Source organism: Osmia lignaria, chromosome 15, assembly GCF_051020975.1.
Source record: "Osmia lignaria lignaria isolate PbOS001 chromosome 15, iyOsmLign1, whole genome shotgun sequence".
NCBI classification, from domain to species: domain Eukaryota; kingdom Metazoa; phylum Arthropoda; class Insecta; order Hymenoptera; family Megachilidae; genus Osmia; species Osmia lignaria.
Window position 1 is genome coordinate 10,872,170 of NC_135046.1, and position 7,831 is coordinate 10,880,000.

General features: G+C 40.4%; 1 non-coding gene across 1 annotated transcript; it reads left to right on the forward strand.

Moving 5' to 3' along the window:
- The first annotated feature begins 3,104 nt into the window (after nucleotides 1-3,104).
- On the forward strand, nucleotides 3,105-3,176 carry TRNAQ-UUG (transfer RNA glutamine (anticodon UUG)). Its single transcript has one exon. It is a non-coding gene; the product is annotated as a tRNA-Gln (tRNA).
- Nucleotides 3,177-7,831: the final 4,655 nt, after the last annotated feature.

Below are 7,831 nucleotides of genomic sequence, written 5' to 3' on the forward strand. Positions count from 1 at the left end.
AAGTCCGTCGTATCTTTTCCATCAATCGCAACTTTGTAATTGCACCTATCTCAACGGGATATTTATTGAAGACGCGAATTAATCTCACAGAGATCTAGCCATCGATTTAGCGTAATTTTCTAAATATGTAAGAAAAACATGGAGATAGTTCCTGGTTGGCAGATTGCCGATACGTATGCATGCATAGCAGAATGGCTAATGTACAGTAGAGTCTGGCTGAAATTACTCGGTTAGAAATGATCGATCCAATTAAGCACACGATGTAACGGAAATGTATAATCGTATCTATAGACGGTTAAAGACGGTCGTGCGTATAATTGGTAATGTATACGGTCGTTTCGTGTTACCTTAATGCCGTGCAATGATAAAATCTTTAATAAAGTGGTTGTTACACAGCGATGAATCTTCGACTAAATGGCATTCAATTCGAGAACGTAATCACGTCCCATTAAGTGTCAATGATAAATTTCTATCGTATCATTCCTTGGATGAAATCCGTTTCGAATTTAAGGTAAGGAAGTTGAATCGCAAGACCGACGATATAGAATATTCCGAAACATGAAACTTTTCAGTAATACGAACGTTTTAATTAATCAAGATGGTTATCGAAGGCTGTAAATGTTTTTTATCGAAGCAAATTCAATGCTAAATTCTCTTGAAACTTGTAAAACACAAGCAATGTGTTAATTGCATTTTAAATGAAACTTTCGTTCTTTAGTATTTTATCGCACCAATTACAAATTTTATGATCGCTCGTAAAAACTTGGGTAATTCACGATCATTACTTGGCGATACGATTAACAATCTCGCAATAATTTACGATGAAATTTTTATCTCAAGTATGCACCAATTACACGGCGCACTTGTAATTAGACTACGTATGTTTATGCAGTTCACGATGCTGAAGAAATTCAATTACGAATCGTACAATTGCGATTCTGGAACGTCTGAAAACTCTATCAGCTCTATTCAGTTCGAGAACGGAATCCATCCCTTGAACACTCAAGCGTTTCCCGGGGGCGCACAAAGGACGGCGTGGAGTGCGCGGCACCTTTTCAAAAATCGCTTTTAATTGCGAGGAACCGGCGTGAAAAGACTTGCGATGGCAGCTGGATCTGCGAGCGGTGTTCAAAGGCGTTAGAAGAGCGAATGGAGCGTCGTTCGCGCGGGCTATCGGCAAAATGATCAAAATAATCGAACGTAGACGAAGGAAGCGTCTCGCGGCACAGGCAAAGTGAATCTCATTAGCGATGCCTTGATGCACCGGAGGGTTGCAGGGGGTTGGAAGGGGGGGTTGGAAGGGGGTCGCATCGCTTTGATGTCGAACGAACCGTTGCCCCCGGAGGGCCACAGCACGCGGCATTATTGTTATCACGGCGAGACGAGGCTGTTTCTAATTATTGGAAAGGAACCGGAAGTCACAGCCTGCGACGCCCGGGCTGAGCACAGAGAGGAACGACGCTGGGGAATCGGATAGAGAGCGAGTCGAGTGTTTTCTGTTCGAGCTTCGACCAAAGACAAAGCTAAAGGGTCGATGGTTCACCTGTTCTTTCGGCTCCCTTTGACGAATGCCTCTGCCGAACCCGTACACGCATTCCTGCTCTCTCCCTTTCATTAATCATATCGATGGCATGGAACGATCGGTGTTAAGAATATTTTGTGTCACACGAACCTCCTCGATCGAGGTTCGTTTGGCTTTCATTAATGTTCCATTCGGCCGAAAGGGGATGAATCTGTTCACGGAATTCGATTTATTTGTGATTGGGATGGAAGAGTAATGGGTTAATTAATAATAACATATTTTGTTTTTATTTTGAGACTTTTATGTCTTAATTTATTTATTAAAAACGAAAGGGAGACATCGCAGTTACAAGTTAAAATAAAAGAAATGAAAACCCTTGTTTCTCAAAGCAACTGGTGGACGAAAGAAATCCCACCTGCTTGTCTCGGTGACGTCACCTAATTTCGTGGTAGAAAATAGTCAATGGACAGGGTGAACGATGTTTCCAGTGGGCCGGCAATTTCTGTTTTAATCGTTCGTTCCAGGGCTGAACCCCGTGGAACGATTCACGACGGCGGTGAATCGAGGCGAGGAAAATAAATTCGTGGAGGCCCGTCACGAGCACATGTCACACTGATTGCACATCCGCTTCCGGTACCGACGCTAGGTACGAAGACTGCGAGCCATTATAAAACCGGGCCCCACGAAAGAAACATAATATTTATTGCCGGCTTCCGTTCAATTAGGGGTTGACACGCCGGCGCGACGAAGGCAGGGGGTTTGCAACAACGACCCATCCTCCTTTTCATCCCCCTGCTTTCTCTCTTCTACTTGTCGATGCTTTCGAAATCTATGTTCACTTTCCAACCCCCCCTCCACTGGGGTGTTCTGAATTTATATATTGTTCGCCCCTCTTCCGATTCGGGACGACACTCGCGAAATAGCTCAAGAGGCTTTTTTCTCTCTTCCTTTCACCCTGGCCTCGAATGGGGTGGGGACTCGAGTGTCGAGAATGTGGGAAGGGGTTTGTAAATTACCATTATTTTCCCTCCTTTTTCCTCCTTCTTTTCGAGGGATGAACGGGATGGTAGCGATTTGTTCGTAGCTTACAGTCGGATTTGATATCCGATTGAACGGGGCTGAATTGAAGGGGGAGAGGTCTGACTACGCGTTGGTTGAATTAACAATAATTGAAACGCGGAAAGGTAGGGGTGAGAATACTTTATTTTATGGAATAATTTGTATCTCTTTTATTTCTGCGGAAATACAATGATTCTTATCGTTGAAATGAATGTTTGTTTCAGTAAATGTTATATTTCAGTTTTATATTATTATAAAATTAAAATTTTCATTGAACTGAATCAATATTTAATAAAATTCCTAATTTTATCATTTAATATATACTTATACTTCTTTCATGTAGAGTGCTTACATTCATTTCAGGTATCATATAAAGCTACATAAATATCTCATAATGCCTTTATTAATCATATTTTATTAACAAGTAACAATATATAATAATAAATAACGAATAATATCATTATTGATTTATTTTTATTAATCGATCATAAATTTAGAGTAAGCGGAGAACGTCTACCACGACGGTCCCATGGTGTAATGGTTAGCACTCTGGACTTTGAATCCAGCGATCCGAGTTCAAATCTCGGTGGGACCTGAAGCTGTTTTTTTTATTTAAAAATTTATTTTTTGCATCATTTTATAATCAAAAATCATCTTCTAAATAAAGCGACAAAATTTTTACAATAAAATGTTTAAATAAAAAAAGCGAACAGTCGTGCATCGATAAGTAGATATTGAAGCGTTGCTCGTAAAAGCACGTTACACGATACATAAGATCCGTATCTATTAGAATGGATAATATTTTAATGCATTTTCGTTGTTCGATTACTTTTTTAATGACAGTCGATGCGACACGACAGGTCGTCTTTCGTCGTTGATCGACACGTGATATCTCTATATCAACGACGCTTGTCGAATCGTCGTGTCTGCTGTGCTCGCACAATCGCTAATTATATTATATAATCGCATAGGTCCAACGCGAACGGACCTAACGCGATATATCATTTATTATACATGTAATTCGATAATTCACGAGAGGCGTAGACCACGCGTTATCGCGACATTTTCCACGAAACACGCAAGTTCTTCGTCGTCTTTGTATGCTTAGCACAGCCTTATCTAAAATCTATGAGTTGCAGTTAGCTGTCGTGTAGTTCGCGAATCAAAATTGCATCGAGCCACCAATTACCGAGAAAATTAAGCCTTTCCCTAACCACGTTGAAACATTGTAAGTAATGCATTTCCGATGACAGATTACGTGGTATACAACAGCGCACCATTAAATATTGATTAAAATCGTACAAATTAGAGGCATGTAGCCCTTTCATAACGTATCCCCTTCTTACAATGTTGCACATAAATTGATTTGAAAAATAATGAACGTTTATTACGTTGTACTTAGGAAAAAACTTTCCTTTGGTATGGAAATTTAATAATCCGCAATAAAAAAGAAACTATTTAATATTTAAAAAATTGATAATCTATTAAATCAGTAGCAATAAGTTGAGCTTCTTGGCCCTATTTATTATTAGAAAAATAAAAAAATGTTTGTGAATGTGTTAAAGTTGTTAAATCAAATTGAAATTGTAAGAGTAACGATTCTTAAATTCACTTTGCAACAATATAATAATCTTTCCGTTAGTTTGAAATTCTACAATCAAAACCGTGTTGACGATTCATGATATACTTTCATTGATATAACTCGTCCAGGCACGAAACCAATCATTCTCCACTCGTACGACAAACATATCCAGCACCTAACGTGGCCGTTCGTCATCAATCACAATTACAAAACGCCAACGCGAATAGTAAAATCACACAAATTACACGCTCGCCATTCTCATCGGGTGCTTCGCATACACGCGAACGCATTATTACCGAGCGTTTCCCGGTACCAGCATTAATCAACCAACGTCCATCCAATATTTCCATCGAGCCATGTCGCGCTCGTTCCATCACCCTTAAATCAGAATGAAAAAAAAAAAGTGTCGCGATGCTTGCAATTCGCGGCAATCTTCGTAAAACGAGATGACTCTACGGCAATTAACCTTTTCGAGGTTGTAATGTATATAAGTTACGTCTGATATTATCAGTCACGATTATTTCTTAACTATAGATAATTGAGCTTCAATTATGTACGTAGTTAGATTTTTCATTTTTCGACACGTTGAATGTTGCGACAATTATCGATGATTAACGACAATATTATAACTACGACATAAAGTGAGCAGTAATTTCGTATCAGAACGTATCAATCACACGAAATCCACAGGTGTTGATATCGTCTGTTTCGAAGACGTTTCGAACAATCGTCGAAGATAATCGCGCGAGGAATCGGCAATCAGGAATAAATGGATCGAATAAGTGATCGACGTTCATTAATCTCGTGGAAATGGCCGATTTCGCTAGTCAAAGATTCCCTTGAACGAGAACGGTTCGCGAAACGGGCGGCAGACTTACGACGAGCGGGACATTTTCCCGCGATCGTTACCGGAAGTTCATCAAGATGTGACAACGCTACCGTGAAACTGTCGCGCGCTCGTAAAATACTTTCTCAATTTAAATTTGAACGAGACGATCCCTTGGAAGTTTTCGGTTAACGAGCAGAACCCCGTATAACTCTGGCCGGACGATAAAATACCGACCCGTAATGACGGAACGTGTAATCGAGAGTCACACGAGCCATCCCTCTGACACTTTGCCCGTGGAATTGCATCGTCTGCGAATAGAGACGATCCTCTATGCCAGACGGAATCAGGATCATCGTATTTCGGTGTAGATCATCCTCGAGATCCTTTTAGATAGAGACTTTAAGGAGGTATTCGAATTTGAATAGCCATTTCTAACGCGATCTTGTCGAATTTATCTAACACCTTCATTGCTATTTGTAATTAGTAATCAATGTTAAGAACAAACCCCCTATGGCTCGGGGGGCTTAGAATACGCCACGGTATCCCCTGCCTGTTGTAAGAGGCGACTAAAAGGGTACACACGCACACGCACACACACATACACACACAGGGCCTGAAACAGGAGTTGTAAAAGTATGGCAAAATAGAGAAATGAAATTTAAAAATGCGCGGGGTTTGGAGGGGCAGAAAAGCCTGTAAGGGCGAAATTTGTGATAGGTGATAGGTGTTAAGAAGAACCATAAACCTAAACACACATAGGGTTTTGTATTTATATTCGGATATGTCTGAAATAATCAATTTCGACAAACTTCGTTAAATCCTGAGGTAATAAAATAAAAAGCAATCGCTCGAATCAGATCCTAAAAGCATTCATAATTTCACCAAGACGTTTTTCAGTGGAAGGAAAAAGCCGCTTTTAAACGGAGCAAAGTTACTTTATACCCCGATTTAAGGAATATCCAGCGTTGGTCATAAACCATAAAAGATTCCCAGTCATAACTCGAACGGTATCGCATTTTATTTAATTGCCCCCTCGGCACACTCTATTCTCGAACAGGGAGGCGTGGTTAAGCGTGCATAATATTATTTATTGCCGAAGAAGCTGTTAAACTTTAACGCGGCCACGCGCTCTCTTTCTATCGCGTGATTTAAACGCGATAAAACGTTTGTTATCCAATCGTGCCGCGGTTTGAGAAGTTTCCCTCCGAGATTCCGCTCGCTATCTCGCCCGGATAAGACGAGACTCCGCTCGCGGAGACACGGTTTTACAGCCGCGCCGGCAGTTTTCGAACTCGCTTATACCCGATTCGAACGAACTCGCCTCTATTCGACAATCACTCGAAGGCTGTCGATCAGTTAACGTGACTGCTCGCGGCTGCTCGTTGCGAGATAAATCCAATGTCGCGCGTAAATCCTGCTTAATTCACTGCTGCGTCCACTTTTATTCCGTACGGTGACGTTTCGATGCGCGGCAGGTGTGCTTGAATGGTTTACAGTTATCGGCTGACAGCTACTCGATACGATGATTGGAGAGGCTACGATTTCGGTGAAAGATGCACCACGGAATGTTGATGTACTTCATTTTTCAATATGATCGAATGGAAACTTTATTTGAACTTATTGTTAGAGAATCTCTTGCTGGTAGTTTGCTGATTGAACTCTCGGGTGGCGGACCATGGAGAGAGCCCAGTTTCAATTCAATTTTCTATTTTCTATTATTATTATTATTATTTAAATTGTACACTGTTCTCTTGAAAATTATTCTTTCAGTATATGAAACCCTTACATTAAAAAATTATACATTTAATTTTAGATATACATTTTGTAAATTTGGATCATAATTGATCAAGACATAATCGAATTTCACTTGCAATGACATTTTCTTCGGTGCTTTTCTAGAGGATTTTGATAAGATTTTGATATCATAATTTATGTCTTCGAATAATAGGAATGTCGTCTAACAGGGAACCGGATGTCAGTGCAAACATGCTCGAAACTTTGCATACTTTTAATAGACGCTTCCTCCTTCAGCCAATATCCCGTTTCGTCGTAAAACCCCAAACGCTTGAAAATTTATAGCCATCGCATCAATTATAATCCGTTTCATTCGAAAGTGGTGGGTACCAGGCCTAACCCTTCGCGATTCGCGAGACACCCTCGAACTTATATCGTAAAAACGATATTAGTCTTCATCCCTGTTTCCTTTCTTAGAGATGGGGACACGAAAGAAACGTCAGACGTTGGGGAACGTTTAAATAAGACGCGAAATTTTTTATACGTCGAAAGTGCGTGGCATCGCGTAAAAAGGTCTTCGTAAAAGAAAAAAAGAACGCACCCTGATGAACGAACCGGAAATAGCCCATCCGTCGTATCAAATGATTACAGACGAGGAACGCACAATGTCACGATTTAACTACCCCTTAAAAATTGTTTGTCTACGCGACGATTTAACAGGCTCGCGTATACGATCTCTCGTTTCGTTCCCCTGCTCGTTGCGTCGATTTTGCAACGGTATCCGCACCCCTTAAGGTGCGTTTTAATGTATGCACGAAACGACGACGACGGGTGGCTGCGAAGAGCGAACGTTTAGGATATCGTAATTCGGGGGGAAGAGTGAAATTGAGTTGTAAATGAAAGGTGCTTTTGTATAAAGAGGGTTGCTTGGGGTAACATGGGTTTAATAGGTCTGCCGATTTGTTGGTAATAATATAAAGGATTCTGTAATATTCTTTTGTATTCATTTAGAGGAGATTGAATATTCTGAGGATTAGTCCTTTTTACTGTTCTGATACTTTTACGATATATTAAGCATGGGCTATATTTTTTTAATATTTTTGCA